This window comes from Lissotriton vulgaris, chromosome 2_1 (genome assembly GCF_964263255.1).
Source record: "Lissotriton vulgaris chromosome 2_1, aLisVul1.2, whole genome shotgun sequence".
NCBI classification, from domain to species: domain Eukaryota; kingdom Metazoa; phylum Chordata; class Amphibia; order Caudata; family Salamandridae; genus Lissotriton; species Lissotriton vulgaris.
The window spans coordinates 1,187,027,222-1,187,050,498 of NC_141687.1; the positions used below are offsets into that span (position 1 = coordinate 1,187,027,222).

The 23,277-nt window shown below is 43.4% G+C and overlaps 20 non-coding genes across 20 annotated transcripts; all 20 read left to right on the forward strand.

Annotated features, from left to right (window-relative positions):
* The first annotated feature begins 203 nt into the window (after positions 1-203).
* On the forward strand, positions 204-275 carry TRNAG-CCC (transfer RNA glycine (anticodon CCC)). The gene has a single exon. It is a non-coding gene; the product is annotated as a tRNA-Gly (tRNA).
* Positions 276-1,162: 887 nt separating this feature from the next.
* Positions 1,163-1,234, forward strand: TRNAM-CAU (transfer RNA methionine (anticodon CAU)). Its single transcript has one exon. It is a non-coding gene; the product is annotated as a tRNA-Met (tRNA).
* A 547-nt stretch (positions 1,235-1,781) lies between these two features.
* On the forward strand, positions 1,782-1,853 carry TRNAG-UCC (transfer RNA glycine (anticodon UCC)). Its single transcript has one exon. It is a non-coding gene; the product is annotated as a tRNA-Gly (tRNA).
* Positions 1,854-3,385: 1,532 nt separating this feature from the next.
* Positions 3,386-3,457, forward strand: TRNAG-CCC (transfer RNA glycine (anticodon CCC)). The gene has a single exon. It is a non-coding gene; the product is annotated as a tRNA-Gly (tRNA).
* A 914-nt stretch (positions 3,458-4,371) lies between these two features.
* TRNAM-CAU (transfer RNA methionine (anticodon CAU)) lies at positions 4,372-4,443 on the forward strand. Its single transcript has one exon. It is a non-coding gene; the product is annotated as a tRNA-Met (tRNA).
* A 547-nt stretch (positions 4,444-4,990) lies between these two features.
* TRNAG-UCC (transfer RNA glycine (anticodon UCC)) lies at positions 4,991-5,062 on the forward strand. Its single transcript has one exon. It is a non-coding gene; the product is annotated as a tRNA-Gly (tRNA).
* Positions 5,063-6,587: 1,525 nt separating this feature from the next.
* On the forward strand, positions 6,588-6,659 carry TRNAG-CCC (transfer RNA glycine (anticodon CCC)). The gene has a single exon. It is a non-coding gene; the product is annotated as a tRNA-Gly (tRNA).
* Positions 6,660-7,567: 908 nt separating this feature from the next.
* On the forward strand, positions 7,568-7,639 carry TRNAM-CAU (transfer RNA methionine (anticodon CAU)). The gene has a single exon. It is a non-coding gene; the product is annotated as a tRNA-Met (tRNA).
* Positions 7,640-8,186: 547 nt separating this feature from the next.
* Positions 8,187-8,258, forward strand: TRNAG-UCC (transfer RNA glycine (anticodon UCC)). Its single transcript has one exon. It is a non-coding gene; the product is annotated as a tRNA-Gly (tRNA).
* Positions 8,259-9,783: 1,525 nt separating this feature from the next.
* TRNAG-CCC (transfer RNA glycine (anticodon CCC)) lies at positions 9,784-9,855 on the forward strand. Its single transcript has one exon. It is a non-coding gene; the product is annotated as a tRNA-Gly (tRNA).
* A 918-nt stretch (positions 9,856-10,773) lies between these two features.
* TRNAM-CAU (transfer RNA methionine (anticodon CAU)) lies at positions 10,774-10,845 on the forward strand. Its single transcript has one exon. It is a non-coding gene; the product is annotated as a tRNA-Met (tRNA).
* Positions 10,846-11,392: 547 nt separating this feature from the next.
* On the forward strand, positions 11,393-11,464 carry TRNAG-UCC (transfer RNA glycine (anticodon UCC)). Its single transcript has one exon. It is a non-coding gene; the product is annotated as a tRNA-Gly (tRNA).
* Positions 11,465-12,989: 1,525 nt separating this feature from the next.
* On the forward strand, positions 12,990-13,061 carry TRNAG-CCC (transfer RNA glycine (anticodon CCC)). Its single transcript has one exon. It is a non-coding gene; the product is annotated as a tRNA-Gly (tRNA).
* A 918-nt stretch (positions 13,062-13,979) lies between these two features.
* On the forward strand, positions 13,980-14,051 carry TRNAM-CAU (transfer RNA methionine (anticodon CAU)). Its single transcript has one exon. It is a non-coding gene; the product is annotated as a tRNA-Met (tRNA).
* A 547-nt stretch (positions 14,052-14,598) lies between these two features.
* On the forward strand, positions 14,599-14,670 carry TRNAG-UCC (transfer RNA glycine (anticodon UCC)). Its single transcript has one exon. It is a non-coding gene; the product is annotated as a tRNA-Gly (tRNA).
* A 2,501-nt stretch (positions 14,671-17,171) lies between these two features.
* Positions 17,172-17,243, forward strand: TRNAM-CAU (transfer RNA methionine (anticodon CAU)). The gene has a single exon. It is a non-coding gene; the product is annotated as a tRNA-Met (tRNA).
* A 547-nt stretch (positions 17,244-17,790) lies between these two features.
* TRNAG-UCC (transfer RNA glycine (anticodon UCC)) lies at positions 17,791-17,862 on the forward strand. The gene has a single exon. It is a non-coding gene; the product is annotated as a tRNA-Gly (tRNA).
* Positions 17,863-19,387: 1,525 nt separating this feature from the next.
* Positions 19,388-19,459, forward strand: TRNAG-CCC (transfer RNA glycine (anticodon CCC)). The gene has a single exon. It is a non-coding gene; the product is annotated as a tRNA-Gly (tRNA).
* A 916-nt stretch (positions 19,460-20,375) lies between these two features.
* TRNAM-CAU (transfer RNA methionine (anticodon CAU)) lies at positions 20,376-20,447 on the forward strand. The gene has a single exon. It is a non-coding gene; the product is annotated as a tRNA-Met (tRNA).
* A 2,144-nt stretch (positions 20,448-22,591) lies between these two features.
* TRNAG-CCC (transfer RNA glycine (anticodon CCC)) lies at positions 22,592-22,663 on the forward strand. The gene has a single exon. It is a non-coding gene; the product is annotated as a tRNA-Gly (tRNA).
* The last annotated feature ends 614 nt before the right edge of the window (positions 22,664-23,277 follow it).

A 23,277-nucleotide genomic window follows, 5' to 3' on the forward strand; every position in this document is an offset into this window, starting at 1 on the left:
ACTATTTGTACTGTTGCTTTTCATTTCTTCTCTTCTGCACAACTTTGTCCTTGGTTTCAATCCCCAGTTCCTTACCCTCTGCAAAAAACGTTCTACTACTTCTCATGTTGGTATCTAAACCAAATGCACCATTGAAGCTGTTGCAAGATAGTCATTGATTTCGGCAACGTAATATTTAGAACCGAGAGCACACACATCAGAGGGCGTTGGTGGTATAGTGGTGAGCATAGCTGCTTCCCAAGCAGTTAACCCGGGTTCGATTCCCGGCCAACGCAGTGAAAATGCTTATATATTCTGCAAGCAGGATATATTTTAATGCAACATGTCACAAAATGGAAATTTCATGTACAGATTAATCAGCCATATATAAAAAAATAAACAAATACATAGGCAAACATCTCAATCGCACCTTCTGATACATTCATTGTCCTAATATATGATAAGTTTTATAAAGCAGAGTCACAACTCACATGTGCTGGTAATAAATATGTTACAGTGGGCAAACAATGGAAGGGGTGAGGCCCCACCAGACATTATAACTCCAACATCTCTATGTTAAAAAGCATTTCTAGGCAATATCTAGCCTCTGAAAAAAATATGCAAGACACACCGATAAATCTGGCAAAAGTCCCTAACATTTTGTGCATACTTGTGCACTTACCAGAATGTAGAGCCACCTTGTAGCTGTCGAAGGTAATTGCTGCTCCCAAAATGTTTTATCAGAAGGCAAGTTGAGAGGAATCCTAGAGGCAGATGTCCATGGAAAGAGCCGCTCACTGCAGCAGGAATGTTGGATGCTTCAAATTCGCAGAGTTTCCTGTCCAACGTCCACAACGATCCCAAACGCTCAAAAGCCTCTCACCGGGTAGATCTCTGGCTCCCAGGTAAAGCCAAATCCTGAGCATGCTAGTGCTAGGATCACAGAGAGAGAGAGAGAGAGAGAGAGGGTTCAAGACCTGCTGTCTTGATAAAGGTCTGAAACGGCTAGTGCCTAAGAGTGTCTGACTTTCAGTTATGACTGATTGTGAGAGGGGAAGATGAAGTTTTTCTGCACCCAGCATGCCTTGCAATATACTTATGCAAATGAGGTGAGAGCTGGACCAATCCCACGCTACTCTGCTTAATGCTCCCTATCTGCATAAAAAGAACACTTTCACAACAGAGCAGAGTGGCGCAGCGGAAGCGTGCTGGGCCCATAACCCAGAGGTCGATGGATCGAAACCATCCTCTGCTAATTTTGCTTGATTTTCCTTCCAAGGACCAAGCTGTCTTTTCCACGCTGACAGCAAGGAAAAGCACAAGCTTGTGCCAGCTATGTGAGAAAAGACTTCTCAAATATCTGTGTCTGCTGAAATACAAGAGAGGGATCATCAAAGGATCCACCCTGTACTTTGAAAGTAAAGACACACAATAATAAGCATAAATGACTGGTGGGACCTTCAAACACTTTTATGGGCAGGCTTTGAATTTCATTCTTCCCTTTTTGTTCTGCTCTTATCTATCTCCTGGGCAATTAATTGAATGCTCTGTATTTCTCTTCCCTGTTTTGCTTCTCATGCTGCCTCTATATATTCTTATCTATTATTTGTAATGCAGCTTTCCATTCTTCTCTTCTGCACAGCTTTGTCCTTGGTTTCAATCCCAGTTCCTTACCCTCTGCAAAAAACTTTCTATTGCTTTTCATGTTGGTATCTAAACCAAATGCACCATTCAAGCTGGTGCAAGATAGTCATTGAACTCAGGGTCCTAATGTTTAGAACCGAGAGCACACAGATCAGAGGGCGTTGGTGGTATAGTGGTGAACATAGCTGCCTTCCAAGCAGTTGACCCGGGTTCGATTCCCGGCCAACGCAGTACAAATACTAATATATTCTGCAAGCAGGATATATTTTAATTTAATGCATCATGTCACAAAATGGAAATATAATGAACAGATTAATCAGCCGTTATATAAAAAATAAACAAATATGTAGGCAAGCATCTCAATCGCCCCTTCTGCTATATTCATTGTCCTAATATATGATAAGTTTCATAAAGCAGAGTCACCACTCACATGTGCTGATAAAAAATATTTACAGTGGGCAGACAATGAAAGGGCTGAGGCCCGACCACACATTATAACTCCAGCATCTCTATGTTAAAAAGCATTTCCTAGGCAATATCTAGCCTCTGAAAACAATATGCAAGATCCATCGATAAATCTGGCAAAAGTCGCCAACATTTTGTGCATACTTGTGCCCTCACCTGAATGTAGCGCCACCTTGTAGACGTCGGAGGTAACTGCAGCTCAAAAAATGTTTCATCAGAGGGCAAGTTTAGAGGAATCCAAAAGGCAGATGTCCATGGAAAGATCCTCCGACTGCAGCAGGAAGGTTGGATGCTTCAAATTTACACAGTTTCCAGTCCAACGTCCTCTCATGTACCGAACGCTCCCAAACGCTCAAAAGCCTTACACCGGGCAAGCCCTCACCGGGTAGATCTCTGGCTCCCAGGTAAAGCCAAATCCTGAGCATGCTAGCACTAGGATCACAGAGAGAGAGAGACAGAGAGCGTCGGAGAGCTGCTGTCTTGATAAAGGCCTGAAACGGCTAGTGCCTAAGAGGGTCTGGACTTTCAGTTATGACTGATTGTGAGAGGGGAAGATGAAGATTTTCTGCACCCAGCATGCCTTGCGATATAATTAGGCAAATGAGGTGAGAGCCCGACCAATCCCACTTCACTCCTATGAATGCCTCCTCATCTGCATAAAGAGAACACTTTCACAAACGAGCAGAGTGGCGCAGCGGAAGCGTGCTGGGCCCATAACCCAGAGGTCGATGGATTGAAACCATCCTCTGCTAATTTTGCTTGATTTTCCTTCCAAGGACCAAGCTGTCATTTCCACACTGCCAGAAAGGAAAAGCGCAAGCTTGTGCCAGCTATGTGAAAAAAGACTTCTCAACTATCTATGTCTGTGTAATACAAGAGTGTTCGTGAAAGGATCAACCCTGTACTTTGAAAGCAAAGACACACAACTATAACCATAAATGACTGGTGGGAGCTTCACACAACTTTCTGGGCATGCTTTGAATTTCATTCTTCCCTTTTTTTCTGCTCTTATCTATCTCCTGGGCATTTCATGGAATGTTCTCTCTTTCTCTTCCCTGCTTTGCTTCCCATGCTGCCTATATATGCTGATTTCTACTATTTGTACTGTTGCTTTTCATTTCTTCTCTTCTGCACAACTTTGTCCTTGGTTTCAATCCCCAGTTCCTTACCCTCTGCAAAAAACGTTCTACTACTTCTCATGTTGGTATCTAAACCAAATGCACCATTGAAGCTGTTGCAAGATAGTCATTGATTTCGGCAACGTAATATTTAGAACCGAGAGCACACACATCAGAGGGCGTTGGTGGTATAGTGGTGAGCATAGCTGCTTCCCAAGCAGTTGACCCGGGTTCGATTCCCGGCCAACGCAGTGAAAATGCTTATATATTCTGCAAGCAGGATATATTTTAATGCAACATGTCACAAAATGGAAATTTCATGTACAGATTAATCAGCCATATATAAAAAAATAAACAAATACATAGGCAAACATCTCAATCGCACCTTCTGATACATTCATTGTCCTAATATATGATAAGTTTTATAAAGCAGAGTCACAACTCACATGTGCTGGTAATAAATATGTTACAGTGGGCAAACAATGGAAGGGGTGAGGCCCCACCAGACATTATAACTCCAACATCTCTATGTTAAAAAGCATTTCTAGGCAATATCTAGCCTCTGAAAAAAATATGCAAGATCCACCGATAAATCTGGCAAAAGTCCCTAACATTTTGTGCATACTTGTGCACTTACCAGAATGTAGAGCCACCTTGTAGCTGTCGAAGGTAATTGCTGCTCCCAAAATGTTTTATCAGAAGGCAAGTTGAGAGGAATCCTAGAGGCAGATGTCCATGGAAAGAGCCGCTCACTGCAGCAGGAATGTTGGATGCTTCAAATTCGCAGAGTTTCCTGTCCAACGTCCACTCACGTCCCGAACGCTCCCAAACGCTCAAAAGCCTCACACCGGGCAAGCCCTCACCGGGTAGATCTCTGGCTCCCAGGTAAAGCCAAATCCTGAGCATGCTAGTGCTAGGATCACAGAGAGAGAGAGAGAGAGAGAGAGAGGGTTCAAGACCTGCTGTCTTGATAAAGGTCTGAAACGGCTAGTGCCTAAGAGTGTCTGACTTTCAGTTATGACTGATTGTGAGAGGGGAAGATGAAGTTTTTCTGCACCCAGCATGCCTTGCAATATACTTATGCAAATGAGGTGAGAGCTGGACCAATCCCACGCTACTCTGCTTAATGCTCCCTATCTGCATAAAAAGAACACTTTCACAACAGAGCAGAGTGGCGCAGCGGAAGCGTGCTGGGCCCATAACCCAGAGGTCGATGGATCGAAACCATCCTCTGCTAATTTTGCTTGATTTTCCTTCCAAGGACCAAGCTGTCTTTTCCCCGCTGACAGCAAGGAAAAGCACAAGCTTGTGCCAGCTATGTGAGAAAAGACTTCTCAAATATCTGTGTCTGCTGAAATACAAGAGAGGGATCATCAAAGGATCCACCCTGTACTTTGAAAGTAAAGACACACAATAATAAGCATAAATGACTGGTGGGACCTTCAAACACTTTTATGGGCAGGCTTTGAATTTCATTCTTCCCTTTTTGTTCTGCTCTTATCTATCTCCTGGGCAATTAATTGAATGCTCTGTATTTCTCTTCCCTGTTTTGCTTCTCATGCTGCCTCTATATATTCTTATCTATTATTTGTAATGCAGCTTTCCATTCTTCTCTTCTGCACAGCTTTGTCCTTGGTTTCAATCCCAGTTCCTTACCCTCTGCAAAAAACTTTCTATTGCTTTTCATGTTGGTATCTAAACCAAATGCACCATTCAAGCTGGTGCAAGATAGTCATTGAACTCAGGGTCCTAATGTTTAGAACCGAGAGCACACAGATCAGAGGGCGTTGGTGGTATAGTGGTGAGCATAGCTGCCTTCCAAGCAGTTGACCCGGGTTCGATTCCCGGCCAACGCAGTACAAATACTAATATATTCTGCAAGCAGGATATATTTTAATGCAACATGTCACAAAATGGAAATATAATGAACAGATTAATCAGCCGTTATATAAAAAATAAACAAATATGTAGGCAAGCATCTCAATCGCCCCTTCTGCTATATTCATTGTCCTAATATATGATAAGTTTCATAAAGCAGAGTCACCACTCACATGTGCTGATAAAAAATATTTACAGTGGGCAGACAATGAAAGGGCTGAGGCCCGACCACACATTATAACTCCAGCATCTCTATGTTAAAAAGCATTTCCTAGGCAATATCTAGCCTCTGAAAACAATATGCAAGATCCATCGATAAATCTGGCAAAAGTCGCCAACATTTTGTGCATACTTGTGCCCTCACCTGAATGTAGCGCCACCTTGTAGACGTCGGAGGTAACTGCAGCTCAAAAAATGTTTCATCAGAGGGCAAGTTTAGAGGAATCCAAAAGGCAGATGTCCATGGAAAGATCCTCCGACTGCAGCAGGAAGGTTGGATGCTTCAAATTTACACAGTTTCCAGTCCAACGTCCTCTCATGTACCGAACGCTCCCAAACGCTCAAAAGCCTTACACCGGGCAAGCCCTCACCGGGTAGATCTCTGGCTCCCAGGTAAAGCCAAATCCTGAGCATGCTAGCACTAGGATCACAGAGAGAGAGACAGAGAGCGTCGGAGAGCTGCTGTCTTGATAAAGGCCTGAAACGGCTAGTGCCTAAGAGGGTCTGGACTTTCAGTTATGACTGATTGTGAGAGGGGAAGATGAAGATTTTCTGCACCCAGCATGCCTTGCGATATAATTAGGCAAATGAGGTGAGAGCCCGACCAATCCCACTTCACTCCTATGAATGCCTCCTCATCTGCATAAAGAGAACACTTTCACAAACGAGCAGAGTGGCACAGCGGAAGCGTGCTGGGCCCATAACCCAGAGGTCGATGGATCGAAACCATCCTCTGCTAATTTTGCTTGATTTTCCTTCCAAGGACCAAGCTGTCATTTCCACACTGCCAGAAAGGAAAAGCGCAAGCTTGTGCCAGCTATGTGAAAAAAGACTTCTCAACTATCTATGTCTGTGTAATACAAGAGTGTTCGTGAAAGGATCAACCCTGTACTTTGAAAGCAAAGACACACAACTATAACCATAAATGACTGGTGGGAGCTTCACACAACTTTCTGGGCATGCTTTGAATTTCATTCTTCCCTTTTTTTCTGCTCTTATCTATCTCCTGGGCATTTCATGGAATGTTCTCTCTTTCTCTTCCCTGCTTTGCTTCCCATGCTGCCTATATATGCTGATTTCTACTATTTGTACTGTTGCTTTTCATTTCTTCTCTTCTGCACAACTTTGTCCTTGGTTTCAATCCCCAGTTCCTTACCCTCTGCAAAAAACGTTCTACTACTTCTCATGTTGGTATCTAAACCAAATGCACCATTGAAGCTGTTGCAAGATAGTCATTGATTTCGGCAACGTAATATTTAGAACCGAGAGCACACACATCAGAGGGCGTTGGTGGTATAGTGGTGAGCATAGCTGCTTCCCAAGCAGTTGACCCGGGTTCGATTCCCGGCCAACGCAGTGAAAATGCTTATATATTCTGCAAGCAGGATATATTTTAATGCAACATGTCACAAAATGGAAATTTCATGTACAGATTAATCAGCCATATATAAAAAAATAAACAAATACATAGGCAAACATCTCAATCGCACCTTCTGATACATTCATTGTCCTAATATATGATAAGTTTTATAAAGCAGAGTCACAACTCACATGTGCTGGTAATAAATATGTTACAGTGGGCAAACAATGGAAGGGGTGAGGCCCCACCAGACATTATAACTCCAACATCTCTATGTTAAAAAGCATTTCTAGGCAATATCTAGCCTCTGAAAAAAATATGCAAGATCCACCGATAAATCTGGCAAAAGTCCCTAACATTTTGTGCATACTTGTGCACTTACCAGAATGTAGAGCCACCTTGTAGCTGTCGAAGGTAATTGCTGCTCCCAAAATGTTTTATCAGAAGGCAAGTTGAGAGGAATCCTAGAGGCAGATGTCCATGGAAAGAGCCGCTCACTGCAGCAGGAATGTTGGATGCTTCAAATTCGCAGAGTTTCCTGTCCAACGTCCACTCACGTCCCGAACGCTCCCAAACGCTCAAAAGCCTCACACCGGGCAAGCCCTCACAGGGTAGATCTCTGGCTCCCAGGTAAAGCCAAATCCTGAGCATGCTAGTGCTAGGATCACAGAGAGAGAGAGAGAGAGAGGGTTCAAGACCTGCTGTCTTGATAAAGGTCTGAAACGGCTAGTGCCTAAGAGTGTCTGACTTTCAGTTATGACTGATTGTGAGAGGGGAAGATGAAGTTTTTCTGCACCCAGCATGCCTTGCAATATACTTATGCAAATGAGGTGAGAGCCGGACCAATCCCACGCTACTCTGCTTAATGCTCCCTATCTGCATAAAAAGAACACTTTCACAACAGAGCAGAGTGGCGCAGCGGAAGCGTGCTGGGCCCATAACCCAGAGGTCGATGGATCGAAACCATCCTCTGCTAATTTTGCTTGATTTTCCTTCCAAGGACCAAGCTGTCTTTTCCACGCTGACAGCAAGGAAAAGCACAAGCTTGTGCCAGCTATGTGAGAAAAGACTTCTCAAATATCTGTGTCTGCTGAAATACAAGAGAGGGATCATCAAAGGATCCACCCTGTACTTTGAAAGTAAAGACACACAATAATAAGCATAAATGACTGGTGGGACCTTCAAACACTTTTATGGGCAGGCTTTGAATTTCATTCTTCCCTTTTTGTTCTGCTCTTATCTATCTCCTGGGCAATTAATTGAATGTTCTGTATTTCTCTTCCCTGTTTTGCTTCCCATGCTGCCTCTATATATTATTATCTATTATTTGTAATGCAGCTTTCCATTCTTCTCTTCTGCACAGCTTTGTCCTTGGTTTCAATCCCAGTTCCTTACCCTCTGCAAAAAACTTTCTATTGCTTTTCATGTTGGTATCTAAACCAAATGCACCATTCAAGCTGGTGCAAGATAGTCATTGAACTCAGGGTCCTAATGTTTAGAACCGAGAGCACACAGATCAGAGGGCGTTGGTGGTATAGTGGTGAGCATAGCTGCCTTCCAAGCAGTTGACCCGGGTTCGATTCCCGGCCAACGCAGTACAAATACTAATATATTCTGCAAGCAGGATATATTTTAATGCAACATGTCACAAAATGGAAATATAATGAACAGATTAATCAGCCGTTATATAAAAAATAAACAAATATGTAGGCAAGCATCTCAATCGCCCCTTCTGCTATATTCATTGTCCTAATATATGATAAGTTTCATAAAGCAGAGTCACCACTCACATGTGCTGATAAAAAATATTTACAGTGGGCAGACAATGAAAGGGCTGAGGCCCGACCACACATTATAACTCCAGCATCTCTATGTTAAAAAGCATTTTCTAGGCAATATCTAGCCTCTGAAAACAATATGCAAAATCCATCGATAAATCTGGCAAAAGTCGCCAACATTTTGTGCATACTTGTGCCCTCACCTGAATGTAGTGCCACCTTGTAGACGTCGGAGGTAACTGCAGCTCAAAAAATGTTTCATCAGAGGGCAAGTTTAGAGGAATCCAAAAGGCAGATGTCCATGGAAAGATCCTCCGACTGCAGCAGGAAGGTTGGATGCTTCAAATTTACACAGTTTCCAGTCCAACGTCCTCTCATGTACCGAACGCTCCCAAACGCTCAAAAGCCTTACACCGGGCAAGCCCTCACCGGGTAGATCTCTGGCTCCCAGGTAAAGCCAAATCCTGAGCATGCTAGCACTAGGATCACAGAGAGAGAGACAGAGAGCGTCGGAGAGCTGCTGTCTTGATAAAGGCCTGAAACGGCTAGTGCCTAAGAGGGTCTGGACTTTCAGTTATGACTGATTGTGAGAGGGGAAGATGAAGATTTTCTGCACCCAGCATGCCTTGCGATATAATTAGGCAAATGAGGTGAGAGCCCGACCAATCCCACTTCACTCCTATGAATGCCTCCTCATCTGCATAAAGAGAACACTTTCACAAACGAGCATAGTGGCGCAGCGGAAGCGTGCTGGGCCCATAACCCAGAGGTCGATGGATCGAAACCATTCTCTGCTAATTTTGCTTGATTTTCCTTCCAAGGACCAAGCTGTCATTTCCACACTGCCAGAAAGGAAAAGCGCAAGCTTGTGCCAGCTATGTGAAAAAAGACTTCTCAACTATCTATGTCTGTGTAATACAAGAGTGTTCGTGAAAGGATCAACCCTGTACTTTGAAAGCAAAGACACACAACTATAACCATAAATGACTGGTGGGAGCTTCACACAACTTTCTGGGCATGCTTTGAATTTCATTCTTCCCTTTTTTTCTGCTCTTATCTATCTCCTGGGCATTTCATGGAATGTTCTCTCTTTCTCTTCCCTGCTTTGCTTCCCATGCTGCCTATATATGCTGATTTCTACTATTTGTACTGTTGCTTTTCATTTCTTCTCTTCTGCACAACTTTGTCCTTGGTTTCAATCCCCAGTTCCTTACCCTCTGCAAAAAACGTTCTACTACTTCTCATGTTGGTATCTAAACCAAATGCACCATTGAAGCTGTTGCAAGATAGTCATTGATTTCGGCAACGTAATATTTAGAACCGAGAGCACACACATCAGAGGGCGTTGGTGGTATAGTGGTGAGCATAGCTGCTTCCCAAGCAGTTGACCCGGGTTCGATTCCCGGCCAACGCAGTGAAAATGCTTATATATTCTGCAAGCAGGATATATTTTAATGCAACATGTCACAAAATGGAAATTTCATGTACAGATTAATCAGCCATATATAAAAAAATAAACAAATACATAGGCAAACATCTCAATCGCACCTTCTGATACATTCATTGTCCTAATATATGATAAGTTTTATAAAGCAGAGTCACAACTCACATGTGCTGGTAATAAATATGTTACAGTGGGCAAACAATGGAAGGGGTGAGGCCCCACCAGACATTATAACTCCAACATCTCTATGTTAAAAAGCATTTCTAGGCAATATCTAGCCTCTGAAAAAAATATGCAAGATCCACCGATAAATCTGGCAAAAGTCCCTAACATTTTGTGCATACTTGTGCACTTACCAGAATGTAGAGCCACCTTGTAGCTGTCGAAGGTAATTGCTGCTCCCAAAATGTTTTATCAGAAGGCAAGTTGAGAGGAATCCTAGAGGCAGATGTCCATGGAAAGAGCCGCTCACTGCAGCAGGAATGTTGGATGCTTCAAATTCGCAGAGTTTCCTGTCCAACGTCCACTCACGTCCCGAACGCTCCCAAACGCTCAAAAGCCTCACACCGGGCAAGCCCTCACGGGGTAGATCTCTGGCTCCCAGGTAAAGCCAAATCCTGAGCATGCTAGTGCTAGGATCACAGAGAGAGAGAGAGAGAGAGAGAGAGAGAGGGTTCAAGACCTGCTGTCTTGATAAAGGTCTGAAACGGCTAGTACCTAAGAGTGTCTGACTTTCAGTTATGACTGATTGTGAGAGGGGAAGATGAAGTTTTTCTGCACCCAGCATGCCTTGCAATATACTTATGCAAATGAGGTGAGAGCCGGACCAATCCCACGCTACTCTGCTTAATGCTCCCTATCTGCATAAAAAGAACACTTTCACAACAGAGCAGAGTGGCGCAGCGGAAGCGTGCTGGGCCCATAACCCAGAGGTCGATGGATCGAAACCATCCTCTGCTAATTTTGCTTGATTTTCCTTCCAAGGACCAAGCTGTCTTTTCCACGCTGACAGCAAGGAAAAGCACAAGCTTGTGCCAGCTATGTGAGAAAAGACTTCTCAAATATCTGTGTCTGCTGAAATACAAGAGAGGGATCATCAAAGGATCCACCCTGTACTTTGAAAGTAAAGACACACAATAATAAGCATAAATGACTGGTGGGACCTTCAAACACTTTTATGGGCAGGCTTTGAATTTCATTCTTCCCTTTTTGTTCTGCTCTTATCTATCTCCTGGGCAATTAATTGAATGTTCTGTATTTCTCTTCCCTGTTTTGCTTCCCATGCTGCCTCTATATATTATTATCTATTATTTGTAATGCAGCTTTCCATTCTTCTCTTCTGCACAGCTTTGTCCTTGGTTTCAATCCCAGTTCCTTACCCTCTGCAAAAAACTTTCTATTGCTTTTCATGTTGGTATCTAAACCAAATGCACCATTCAAGCTGGTGCAAGATAGTCATTGAACTCAGGGTCCTAATGTTTAGAACCGAGAGCACACAGATCAGAGGGCGTTGGTGGTATAGTGGTGAGCATAGCTGCCTTCCAAGCAGTTGACCCGGGTTCGATTCCCGGCCAACGCAGTACAAATACTAATATATTCTGCAAGCAGGATATATTTTAATGCAACATGTCACAAAATGGAAATATAATGAACAGATTAATCAGCCGTTATATAAAAAATAAACAAATATGTAGGCAAGCATCTCAATCGCCCCTTCTGCTATATTCATTGTCCTAATATATGATAAGTTTCATAAAGCAGAGTCACCACTCACATGTGCTGATAAAAAATATTTACAGTGGGCAGACAATGAAAGGGCTGAGGCCCGACCACACATTATAACTCCAGCATCTCTATGTTAAAAAGCATTTCCTAGGCAATATCTAGCCTCTGAAAACAATATGCAAGATCCATCGATAAATCTGGCAAAAGTCGCCAACATTTTGTGCATACTTGTGCCCTCACCTGAATGTAGCGCCACCTTGTAGACGTCGGAGGTAACTGCAGCTCAAAAAATGTTTCATCAGAGGGCAAGTTTAGAGGAATCCAAAAGGCAGATGTCCATGGAAAGATCCTCCGACTGCAGCAGGAAGGTTGGATGCTTCAAATTTACACAGTTTCCAGTCCAACGTCCTCTCATGTACCGAACGCTCCCAAACGCTCAAAAGCCTTACACCGGGCAAGCCCTCACCGGGTAGATCTCTGGCTCCCAGGTAAAGCCAAATCCTGAGCATGCTAGCACTAGGATCACAGAGAGAGAGACAGAGAGCGTCGGAGAGCTGCTGTCTTGATAAAGGCCTGAAACGGCTAGTGCCTAAGAGGGTCTGGACTTTCAGTTATGACTGATTGTGAGAGGGGAAGATGAAGATTTTCTGCACCCAGCATGCCTTGCGATATAATTAGGCAAATGAGGTGAGAGCCCGACCAATCCCACTTCACTCCTATGAATGCCTCCTCATCTGCATAAAGAGAACACTTTCACAAACGAGCAGAGTGGCGCAGCGGAAGCGTGCTGGGCCCATAACCCAGAGGTCGATGGATCGAAACCATTCTCTGCTAATTTTGCTTGATTTTCCTTCCAAGGACCAAGCTGTCATTTCCACACTGCCAGAAAGGAAAAGCGCAAGCTTGTGCCAGCTATGTGAAAAAAGACTTCTCAACTATCTATGTCTGTGTAATACAAGAGTGTTCGTGAAAGGATCAACCCTGTACTTTGAAAGCAAAGACACACAACTATAACCATAAATGACTGGTGGGAGCTTCACACAACTTTCTGGGCATGCTTTGAATTTCATTCTTCCCTTTTTTTCTGCTCTTATCTATCTCCTGGGCATTTCATGGAATGTTCTCTCTTTCTCTTCCCTGCTTTGCTTCCCATGCTGCCTATATATGCTGATTTCTACTATTTGTACTGTTGCTTTTCATTTCTTCTCTTCTGCACAACTTTGTCCTTGGTTTCAATCTCCAGTTCCTTACCCTCTGCAAAAAACGTTCTACTACTTCTCATGTTGGTATCTAAACCAAATGCACCATTGAAGCTGTTGCAAGATAGTCATTGATTTCGGCAACGTAATATTTAGAACCGAGAGCAAACACATCAGAGGGCGTTGGTGGTATAGTGGTGAGCATAGCTGCTTCCCAAGCAGTTGACCCGGGTTCGATTCCCGGCCAACGCAGTGAAAATGCTTATATATTCTGCAAGCAGGATATATTTTAATGCAACATGTCACAAAATGGAAATTTCATGTACAGATTAATCAGCCATATATAAAAAAATAAACAAATACATAGGCAAACATCTCAATCGCACCTTCTGATACATTCATTGTCCTAATATATGATAAGTTTTATAAAGCAGAGTCACAACTCACATGTGCTGGTAATAAATATGTTACAGTGGGCAAACAATGGAAGGGGTGAGGCCCCACCAGACATTATAACTCCAACATCTCTATGTTAAAAAGCATTTCTAGGCAATATCTAGCCTCTGAAAAAAATATGCAAGATCCACCGATAAATCTGGCAAAAGTCCCTAACATTTTGTGCATACTTGTGCACTTACCAGAATGTAGAGCCACCTTGTAGCTGTCGAAGGTAATTGCTGCTCCCAAAATGTTTTATCAGAAGGCAAGTTGAGAGGAATCCTAGAGGCAGATGTCCATGGAAAGAGCCGCTCACTGCAGCAGGAATGTTGGATGCTTCAAATTCGCAGAGTTTCCTGTCCAACGTCCACTCACGTCCCGAACGCTCCCAAACGCTCAAAAGCCTCACACCGGGCAAGCCCTCACGGGGTAGATCTCTGGCTCCCAGGTAAAGCCAAATCCTGAGCATGCTAGTGCTAGGATCACAGAGAGAGAGAGAGAGAGAGAGAGAGAGAGGGTTCAAGACCTGCTGTCTTGATAAAGGTCTGAAACGGCTAGTGCCTAAGAGTGTCTGACTTTCAGTTATGACTGATTGTGAGAGGGGAAGATGAAGTTTTTCTGCACCCAGCATGCCTTGCAATATACTTATGCAAATGAGGTGAGAGCCGGACCAATCCCACGCTACTCTGCTTAATGCTCCCTATCTGCATAAAAAGAACACTTTCACAACAGAGCAGAGTGGCGCAGCGGAAGCGTGCTGGGCCCATAACCCAGAGGTCGATGGATCGAAACCATCCTCTGCTAATTTTGCTTGATTTTCCTTCCAAGGACCAAGCTGTCTTTTCCACGCTGACAGCAAGGAAAAGCACAAGCTTGTGCCAGCTATGTGAGAAAAGACTTCTCAAATATCTGTGTCTGCTGAAATACAAGAGAGGGATCATCAAAGGATCCACCCTGTACTTTGAAAGTAAAGACACACAATAATAAGCATAAATGACTGGTGGGACCTTCAAACACTTTTATGGGCAGGCTTTGAATTTCATTCTTCCCTTTTTGTTCTGCTCTTATCTATCTCCTGGGCAATTAATTGAATGTTCTGTATTTCTCTTCCCTGTTTTGCTTCCCATGCTGCCTCTATATATTATTATCTATTATTTGTAATGCAGCTTTCCATTCTTCTCTTCTGCACAGCTTTGTCCTTGGTTTCAATCCCAGTTCCTTACCCTCTGCAAAAAACTTTCTATTGCTTTTCATGTTGGTATCTAAACCAAATGCACCATTCAAGCTGGTGCAAGATAGTCATTGAACTCAGGGTCCTAATGTTTAGAACCGAGAGCACACAGATCAGAGGGCGTTGGTGGTATAGTGGTGAGCATAGCTGCCTTCCAAGCAGTTGACCCGGGTTCGATTCCCGGCCAACGCAGTACAAATACTAATATATTCTGCAAGCAGGATATATTTTAATGCAACATGTCACAAAATGGAAATATAATGAACAGATTAATCAGCCGTTATATAAAAAATAAACAAATATGTAGGCAAGCATCTCAATCGCCCCTTCTGCTATATTCATTGTCCTAATATATGATAAGTTTCATAAAGCAGAGTCACCACTCACATGTGCTGATAAAAAATATTTACAGTGGGCAGACAATGAAAGGGCTGAGGCCCGACCACACATTATAACTCCAGCATCTCTATGTTAAAAAGCATTTCCTAGGCAATATCTAGCCTCTGAAAACAATATGCAAGATCCATCGATAAATCTGGCAAAAGTCGCCAACATTTTGTGCATACTTGTGCCCTCACCTGAATGTAGCGCCACCTTGTAGACGTCGGAGGTAACTGCAGCTCAAAAAATGTTTCATCAGAGGGCAAGTTTAGAGGAATCCAAAAGGCAGATGTCCATGGAAAGATCCTCCGACTGCAGCAGGAAGGTTGGATGCTTCAAATTTACACAGTTTCCAGTCCAACGTCCTCTCATGTACCGAACGCTCCCAAACGCTCAAAAGCCTTACACCGGGCAAGCCCTCACCGGGTAGATCTCTGGCTCCCAGGTAAAGCCAAATCCTGAGCATGCTAGCACTAGGATCACAGAGAGAGAGACAGAGAGCGTCGGAGAGCTGCTGTCTTGATAAAGGCCTGAAACGGCTAGTGCCTAAGAGGGTCTGGACTTTCAGTTATGACTGATTGTGAGAGGGGAAGATGAAGATTTTCTGCACCCAGCATGCCTTGCGATATAATTAGGCAAATGAGGTGAGAGCCCGACCAATCCCACTTCACTCCTATGAATGCCTCCTCATCTGCATAAAGAGAACACTTTCACAAACGAGCAGAGTGGCGCAGCGGAAGCGTGCTGGGCCCATAACCCAGAGGTCGATGGATCGAAACCATTCTCTGCTAATTTTGCTTGATTTTCCTTCCAAGGACCAAGCTGTCATTTCCACACTGCCAGAAAGGAAAAGCGCAAGCTTGTGCCAGCTATGTGAAAAAAGACTTCTCAACTATCTATGTCTGTGTAATACAAGAGTGTTCGTGAAAGGATCAACCCTGTACTTTGAAAGCAAAGACACACAACTATAACCATAAATGACTGGTGGGAGCTTCACACAACTTTCTGGGCATGCTTTGAATTTCATTCTTCCCTTTTTTTCTGCTCTTATCTATCTCCTGGGCATTTCATGGAATGTTCTCTCTTTCTCTTCCCTGCTTTGCTTCCCATGCTGCCTATATATGCTGATTTCTACTATTTGTACTGTTGCTTTTCATTTCTTCTCTTCTGCACAACTTTGTCCTTGGTTTCAATCCCCAGTTCCTTACCCTCTGCAAAAAACGTTCTACTACTTCTCATGTTGGTATCTAAACCAAATGCACCATTGAAGCTGTTGCAAGATAGTCATTGATTTCGGCAACGTAATATTTAGAACCGAGAGCACACACATCAGAGGGCGTTGGTGGTATATTGGTGAGCATAGCTGCTTCCCAAGCAGTTGACCCGGGTTCGATTCCCGGCCAACGCAGTGAAAATGCTTATATATTCTGCAAGCAGGATATATTTTAATGCAACATGTCACAAAATGGAAATTTCATGTACAGATTAATCAGCCATATATAAAAAAATAAACAAATACATAGGCAAACATCTCAATCGCACCTTCTGATACATTCATTGTCCTAATATATGATAAGTTTTATAAAGCAGAGTCACAACTCACATGTGCTGGTAATAAATATGTTACAGTGGGCAAACAATGGAAGGGGTGAGGCCCCACCAGACATTATAACTCCAACATCTCTATGTTAAAAAGCATTTCTAGGCAATATCTAGCCTCTGAAAAAAATATGCAAGATCCACCGATAAATCTGGCAAAAGTCCCTAACATTTTGTGCATACTTGTGCACTTACCAGAATGTAGAGCCACCTTGTAGCTGTCGAAGGTAATTGCTGCTCCCAAAATGTTTTATCAGAAGGCAAGTTGAGAGGAGTCCTAGAGGCAGATGTCCATGGAAAGAGCCGCTCACTGCAGCAGGAATGTTGGATGCTTCAAATTCGCAGAGTTTCCTGTCCAACGTCCACTCACGTCCCGAACGCTCCCAAACGCTCAAAAGCCTCACACCGGGCAAGCCCTCACGGGGTAGATCTCTGGCTCCCAGGTAAAGCCAAATCCTGAGCATGCTAGTGCTAGGATCACAGAGAGAGAGAGAGAGGGTTCAAGACCTGCTGTCTTGATAAAGGTCTGAAACGGCTAGTGCCTAAGAGTGTCTGACTTTCAGTTATGACTGATTGTGAGAGGGGAAGATGAAGTTTTTCTGCACCCAGCATGCCTTGCAATATACTTATGCAAATGAGGTGAGAGCCGGACCAATCCCACGCTACTCTGCTTAATGCTCCCTATCTGCATAAAAAGAACACTTTCACAACAGAGCAGAGTGGCGCAGCGGAAGCGTGCTGGGCCCATAACCCAGAGGTCGATGGATCGAAACCATCCTCTGCTAATTTTGCTTGATTTTCCTTCCAAGGACCAAGCTGTCTTTTCCACGCTGACAGCAAGGAAAAGCACAAGCTTGTGCCAGCTATGTGAGAAAAGACTTCTCAAATATCTGTGTCTGCTGAAATACAAGAGAGGGATCATCAAAGGATCCACCCTGTACTTTGAAAGTAAAGACACACAATAATAAGCATAAATGACTGGTGGGACCTTCAAACACTTTTATGGGCAGGCTTTGAATTTCATTCTTCCCTTTTTGTTCTGCTCTTATCTATCTCCTGGGCAATTAATTGAATGTTCTGTATTTCTCTTCCCTGTTTTGCTTCCCATGCTGCCTCTATATATTATTATCTATTATTTGTAATGCAGCTTTCCATTCTTCTCTTCTGCACAGCTTTGTCCTTGGTTTCAATCCCAGTTCCTTACCCTCTGCAAAAAACTTTCTATTGCTTTTCATGTTGGTATCTAAACCAAATGCACCATTCAAGCTGGTGCAAGATAGTCATTGAACTCAGGGTCCTAATGTTTAGAACCGAGAGCACACAGATCAGAGGGCGTTGGTGGTATAGTGGTGAGCATAGCTGCCTTCCAAGCAGTTGACCCGGGTTCGATTCCCGGCCAACGCAGTACAAATACTAATATATTCTGCAAGCAGGATATATTTTAATGCAACATGTCACAAAATGGAAATATAATGAACAGATTAATCAGCCGTTATATAAAAAATAAACAAATATGTAGGCAAGCATCTCAATCGCCCCTTCTGCTATATTCATTGTCCTAATATATGATAAGTTTCATAAAGCAGAGTCACCACTCACATGTGCTGATAAAAAATATTTACAGTGGGCAGACAATGAAAGGGCTGAGGCCCGACCACACATTATAACTCCAGCATCTCTATGTTAAAAAGCATTTCCTAGGCAATATCTAGCCTCTGAAAACAATATGCAAGATCCATCGATAAATCTGGCAAAAGTCGCCAACATTTTGTGCATACTTGTGCCCTCACCTGAATGTAGCGCCACCTTGTAGACGTCGGAGGTAACTGCAGCTCAAAAAATGTTTCATCAGAGGGCAAGTTTAGAGGAATCCAAAAGGCAGATGTCCATGGAAAGATCCTCCGACTGCAGCAGGAAGGTTGGATGCTTCAAATTTACACAGTTTCCAGTCCAACGTCCTCTCATGTACCGAACGCTCCCAAACGCTCAAAAGCCTTACACCGGGCAAGCCCTCACCGGGTAGATCTCTGGCTCCCAGGTAAAGCCAAATCCTGAGCATGCTAGCACTAGGATCACAGAGAGAGAGACAGAGAGCGTCGGAGAGCTGCTGTCTTGATAAAGGCCTGAAACGGCTAGTGCCTAAGAGGGTCTGGACTTTCAGTTATGACTGATTGTGAGAGGGGAAGATGAAGATTTTCTGCACCCAGCATGCCTTGCGATATAATTAGGCAAATGAGGTGAGAGCCCGACCAATCCCACTTCACTCCTATGAATGCCTCCTCATCTGCATAAAGAGAACACTTTCACAAACGAGCAGAGTGGCGCAGCGGAAGCGTGCTGGGCCCATAACCCAGAGGTCGATGGATCGAAACCATTCTCTGCTAATTTTGCTTGATTTTCCTTCCAAGGACCAAGCTGTCATTTCCACACTGCCAGAAAGGAAAAGCGCAAGCTTGTGCCAGCTATGTGAAAAAAGACTTCTCAACTATCTATGTCTGTGTAATACAAGAGTGTTCGTGAAAGGATCAACCCTGTACTTTGAAAGCAAAGACACACAACTATAACCATAAATGACTGGTGGGAGCTTCACACAACTTTCTGGGCATGCTTTGAATTTCATTCTTCCCTTTTTTTCTGCTCTTATCTATCTCCTGGGCATTTCATGGAATGTTCTCTCTTTCTCTTCCCTGCTTTGCTTCCCATGCTGCCTATATATGCTGATTTCTACTATTTGTACTGTTGCTTTTCATTTCTTCTCTTCTGCACAACTTTGTCCTTGGTTTCAATCCCCAGTTCCTTACCCTCTGCAAAAAACGTTCTACTACTTCTCATGTTGGTATCTAAACCAAATGCACCATTGAAGCTGTTGCAAGATAGTCATTGATTTCGGCAACGTAATATTTAGAACCGAGAGCACACACATCAGAGGGCGTTGGTGGTATAGTGGTGAGCATAGCTGCTTCCCAAGCAGTTGACCCGGGTTCGATTCCCGGCCAACGCAGTGAAAATGCTTATATATTCTGCAAGCAGGATATATTTTAATGCAACATGTCACAAAATGGAAATTTCATGTACAGATTAATCAGCCATATATAAAAAAATAAACAAATACATAGGCAAACATCTCAATCGCACCTTCTGATACATTCATTGTCCTAATATATGATAAGTTTTATAAAGCAGAGTCACAACTCACATGTGCTGGTAATAAATATGTTACAGTGGGCAAACAATGGAAGGGGTGAGGCCCCACCAGACATTATAACTCCAACATCTCTATGTTAAAAAGCATTTCTAGGCAATATCTAGCCTCTGAAAAAAATATGCAAGATCCACCGATAAATCTGGCAAAAGTCCCTAACATTTTGTGCATACTTGTGCACTTACCAGAATGTAGAGCCACCTTGTAGCTGTCGAAGGTAATTGCTGCTCCCAAAATGTTTTATCAGAAGGCAAGTTGAGAGGAATCCTAGAGGCAGATGTCCATGGAAAGAGCCGCTCACTGCAGCAGGAATGTTGGATGCTTCAAATTCGCAGAGTTTCCTGTCCAACGTCCACTCACGTCCCGAACGCTCCCAAACGCTCAAAAGCCTCACACCGGGCAAGCCCTCACGGGGTAGATCTCTGGCTCCCAGGTAAAGCCAAATCCTGAGCATGCTAGTGCTAGGATCACAGAGAGAGAGAGAGAGAGAGAGAGAGAGGGTTCAAGACCTGCTGTCTTGATAAAGGTCTGAAACGGCTAGTGCCTAAGAGTGTCTGACTTTCAGTTATGACTGATTGTGAGAGGGGAAGATGAAGTTTTTCTGCACCCAGCATGCCTTGCAATATACTTATGCAAATGAGGTGAGAGCCGGACCAATCCCACGCTACTCTGCTTAATGCTCCCTATCTGCATAAAAAGAACACTTTCACAACAGAGCAGAGTGGCGCAGCGGAAGCGTGCTGGGCCCATAACCCAGAGGTCGATGGATCGAAACCATCCTCTGCTAATTTTGCTTGATTTTCCTTCCAAGGACCAAGCTGTCTTTTCCACGCTGACAGCAAGGAAAAGCACAAGCTTGTGCCAGCTATGTGAGAAAAGACTTCTCAAATATCTGTGTCTGCTGAAATACAAGAGAGGGATCATCAAAGGATCCACCCTGTACTTTGAAAGTAAAGACACACAATAATAAGCATAAATGACTGGTGGGACCTTCAAACACTTTTATGGGCAGGCTTTGAATTTCATTCTTCCCTTTTTGTTCTGCTCTTATCTATCTCCTGGGCAATTAATTGAATGTTCTGTATTTCTCTTCCCTGTTTTGCTTCCCATGCTGCCTCTATATATTATTATCTATTATTTGTAATGCAGCTTTCCATTCTTCTCTTCTGCACAGCTTTGTCCTTGGTTTCAATCCCAGTTCCTTACCCTCTGCAAAAAACTTTCTATTGCTTTTCATGTTGGTATCTAAACCAAATGCACCATTCAAGCTGGTGCAAGATAGTCATTGAACTCAGGGTCCTAATGTTTAGAACCGAGAGCACACAGATCAGAGGGTGTTGGTGGTATAGTGGTGAGCATAGCTGCCTTCCAAGCAGTTGACCCGGGTTCGATTCCCGGCCAACGCAGTACAAATACTAATATATTCTGCAAGCAGGATATATTTTAATGCAACATGTCACAAAATGGAAATATAATGAACAGATTAATCAGCCGTTATATAAAAAATAAACAAATATGTAGGCAAGCATCTCAATCGCCCCTTCTGCTATATTCATTGTCCTAATATATGATAAGTTTCATAAAGCAGAGTCACCACTCACATGTGCTGATAAAAAATATTTACAGTGGGCAGACAATGAAAGGGCTGAGGCCCGACCACACATTATAACTCCAGCATCTCTATGTTAAAAAGCATTTCCTAGGCAATATCTAGCCTCTGAAAACAATATGCAAGATCCATCGATAAATCTGGCAAAAGTCGCCAACATTTTGTGCATACTTGTGCCCTCACCTGAATGTAGCGCCACCTTGTAGACGTCGGAGGTAACTGCAGCTCAAAAAATGTTTCATCAGAGGGCAAGTTTAGAGGAATCCAAAAGGCAGATGTCCATGGAAAGATCCTCCGACTGCAGCAGGAAGGTTGGATGCTTCAAATTTACACAGTTTCCAGTCCAACGTCCTCTCATGTACCGAACGCTCCCAAACGCTCAAAAGCCTTACACCGGGCAAGCCCTCACCGGGTAGATCTCTGGCTCCCAGGTAAAGCCAAATCCTGAGCATGCTAGCACTAGGATCACAGAGAGAGAGACAGAGAGCGTCGAAGAGCTGCTGTCTTGATAAAGGCCTGAAACGGCTAGTGCCTAAGAGGGTCTGGACTTTCAGTTATGACTGATTGTGAGAGGGGAAGATGAAGATTTTCTGCACCCAGCATGCCTTGCGATATAATTAGGCAAATGAGGTGAGAGCCCAACCAATCCCACTTCACTCCTATGAATGCCTCCTCATCTGCATAAAGAGAACACTTTCACAAACGAGCAGAGTGGCGCAGCGGAAGCGTGCTGGGCCCATAACCCAGAGGTCGATGGATCGAAACCATTCTCTGCTAATTTTGCTTGATTTTCCTTCCAAGGACCAAGCTGTCATTTCCACACTGCCAGAAAGGAAAAGCGCAAGCTTGTGCCAGCTATGTGAAAAAAGACTTCTCAACTATCTATGTCTGTGTAATACAAGAGTGTTCGTGAAAGGATCAACCCTGTACTTTGAAAGCAAAGACACACAACTATAACCATAAATGACTGGTGGGAGCTTCACACAACTTTCTGGGCATGCTTTGAATTTCATTCTTCCCTTTTTTTCTGCTCTTATCTATCTCCTGGGCATTTCATGGAATGTTCTCTCTTTCTCTTCCCTGCTTTGCTTCCCATGCTGCCTATATATGCTGATTTCTACTATTTGTACTGTTGCTTTTCATTTCTTCTCTTCTGCACAACTTTGTCCTTGGTTTCAATCCCCAGTTCCTTACCCTCTGCAAAAAACGTTCTACTACTTCTCATGTTGGTATCTAAACCAAATGCACCATTGAAGCTGTTGCAAGATAGTCATTGATTTCGGCAACGTAATATTAAGAACCGAGAGCACACACATCAGAGGGCGTTGGTGGTATAGTGGTGAGCATAGCTGCTTCCCAAGCAGTTGACCCGGGTTCGATTCCCGGCCAACGCAGTGAAAATGCTTATATATTCTGCAAGCAGGATATATTTTAATGCAACATGTCACAAAATGGAAATTTCATGTACAGATTAATCAGCCATATATAAAAAAATAAACAAATACATAGGCAAACATCTCAATCGCACCTTCTGATACATTCATTGTCCTAATATATGATAAGTTTTATAAAGCAGAGTCACAACTCACATGTGCTGGTAATAAATATGTTACAGTGGGCAAACAATGGAAGGGGTGAGGCCCCACCAGACATTATAACTCCAACATCTCTATGTTAAAAAGCATTTCTAGGCAATATCTAGCCTCTGAAAAAAATATGCAAGATCCACCGATAAATCTGGCAAAAGTCCCTAACATTTTGTGCATACTTGTGCACTTACCAGAATGTAGAGCCACCTTGTAGCTGTCGAAGGTAATTGCTGCTCCCAAAATGTTTTATCAGAAGGCAAGCTGAGAGGAATCCTAGAGGCAGATGTCCATGGAAAGAGCCGCTCACTGCAGCAGGAATGTTGGATGCTTCAAATTCGCAGAGTTTCCTGTCCAACGTCCACTCACGTCCCGAACGCTCCCAAACGCTCAAAAGCCTCACACCGGGCAAGCCCTCACGG